The sequence below is a fragment of the Solanum pennellii genome, chromosome 1 (assembly GCF_001406875.1).
Source record: "Solanum pennellii chromosome 1, SPENNV200".
NCBI classification, from domain to species: Eukaryota; Viridiplantae; Streptophyta; class Magnoliopsida; order Solanales; family Solanaceae; genus Solanum; species Solanum pennellii.
Window position 1 is genome coordinate 79248077 of NC_028637.1, and position 2571 is coordinate 79250647.

Below are 2571 nucleotides of genomic sequence, written 5' to 3' on the forward strand. Positions count from 1 at the left end.
TTAATATTTCAATATTTTTTTCCAATATGTCAAATTTTTATTTTTTTCAATATTTATCCTTTACATTCATAAATTAAAATATACAATTTTTCAAAATTTCTTTAAAAAAATATTTGTTAATAGTCTATAGTCAGTTTCTCTTTCATACATTATACTTGCTTAAATCTAAATCAATTAATTTTTTTCCTAATAAGAAAATTTTGACTCAAAAAGATTTGTTCAATATGAGTTTTAACTATATTAATCTCAAGATGATGGAATTTAATGTGATATCAAATATACCCTCATTTATTTTTATGCCAAAATAGTACACATGACAACTAAGTATTCTCTAATTCAAATTATTTAAAAAATTATTTGTACTTATAAAGAAGACAATTCTTAGCAAAGCAACACACAACAATAGTAACAATAATAAATCAATTTCATCCCTCATATCCTAATATATAAAGTTCTTCTCCTCTTCCTCATTTTTAGCCATGGTTAGAAAGAAAGTGAAGTTGGCTTTCATGGAAAATCGCACTGAGAGGAAGGTCTCATATAGAAAACGACTAAAGGGATTTTTAACAAAGGCTCGTGAACTCAACACCCTTTGCGATGTTGAATTGGCTACCTTAGTCAATAGCGATAACCATGATGAACCTGAGGTGTTTCCAAATCATGAAGTTGCTACCAGCCTCTTTACAAAGTTTATCGATCTTCCAGAGGAGAAGAGATCAAAAAACATGAAAACACATGAAATGATAATTGAGAAAAGGATTGAGAAAATTGAGAAAGAACTTGAGAAGGTAAGGAAGGAAAACAAGAAAATGGAGTATACAAACCAGATGTATGGATTGTTGAATGGTGAAGAGATGCCCAATAATAGGCTCCCAGAAGATCTCAACGATCTCTCTTATGTGATTAATAAGCACCTCAAACTGATAAATGATGGGATCAAATCAAAAACTAACAAAGAAGGTTCGACATCAAATGCTCCTCTACCTATTGATGTACCGATCGATTCTGGTGGGACCAGCTTCGACATGCAATGGGATCCTCTTCTGGCCCCTATTGATGCTCCAGTACTATCCGAGATTCCTCTTTTGGTTTCATCTACTATTTCTAGTGGGACCAACTTCGACGGGCCAAGGGATCCTCTTAATCTAAGTCCACCATCGATGATTCCTTCAAATGCTCCTTCTCAAATGCTACAATTTCATGTTCCCTTTGAGCAATCCTCCTCAAATGGTTCCACAAGTGGATCTTTCACAGGTTTCTTCTTTGTTATCTTCACAAAGGTATCCTGAAATGGCTTATCCAATCCTTCCAACAACAATAGCTTATCCAACGCCTTCACCGACGATTACTCCTCCAATGTCTAATTCAGTTTTTACTCAACCGGCACCACAAATAGACCCTTTGATCAATATCCCCCCAATGAGTTCATCAACACCAAGGGGTAACAATGTTGATGGATCACTAGCAATTCTACGGAGTCCTTCATTTTCTGATTTGCTGAGTTTGAATGATGATGAGCTGATGACTTTATTTGATGATACATCATTCAACATTAATGTACAAGAGCCAAATCACCACCACAAAATAACTTATAAGGATATATGATCAATTTCTGCTATTCATACTCTTTTATAAGTCTGTTAAGATCAATCTTATTGGAGTATATTTATACTTCCAACTCTAATTTCTTGCTTTGTCAAAAAGGTTGTAATTTTTTTTCTTACTGAATATGCTTTGTCTAGTTTTTTCACATCGAAGGTTAATTAAAGGTATTCTTCATATTTATCTTAGAAAATACTTCATGTATCGAATTTATCAGGCAATAGAGCCTCCTTGATCAATCCAATTATTGCCATCTCCTTTAACCGAATCTTGCTAGTAAGCGTTTAATTATAAGTAGATATGTCTGCACTTCATTTTCAAAATAAATTTCTAAGCATTACATTAGTTCAGAGTTATCTGATTCAATGTCTCTATAGTGTTTAGGGATATCTACAAATTGTGATCGTTGCCGCTAAAAATACATAGATAGCAATAATTGAGTTATTATCGTTAATTAATTACCGCTAAAAATTATTTTTTATATAGTGTACTTTTTGTGTGGTTAATTTAAGTATGAGAACATTATAACAAACACTAAATATATACTTTTCTTCATTTATGTCATGATTTTAACATCCTTAATCGAGTTGTATAGCTGCCAAAATTTATAATCATGATTGGAAAATAAAAACAAAATGATGATGAATGAATGTTTAGGGGAGAAGATATTATTTTCTTGAGAAATTAGAGAAGATATTTAATCCAAATATTGCTAGGCAGGTTGAAATTTCTTCGCTCAACTAAAAAATTTTGTTTATGTGGTTTAACTATTGAAGGGCATACTTGTTTCTTCGTTATATTCAAATGCTTCAAAAAAAAAAACATTGTTTTCCTCATATAACATTTTTTAAAAATATATATATATGAAAAATGAAAACCAAAAACAGAAAAAGAAAAGAAGTTATACCCACATATATAACATTTCTTGGATCAAGATTAATAATTATTTTCGTCCGTAAATAATGTGTA

At 31.2% G+C, this 2571-nt stretch overlaps 1 pseudogene; it reads left to right on the top strand.

Moving 5' to 3' along the window:
- The first annotated feature begins 479 nt into the window (after positions 1-479).
- On the top strand, positions 480-1605 carry LOC107023566 (annotated as a pseudogene).
- The last annotated feature ends 966 nt before the right edge of the window (positions 1606-2571 follow it).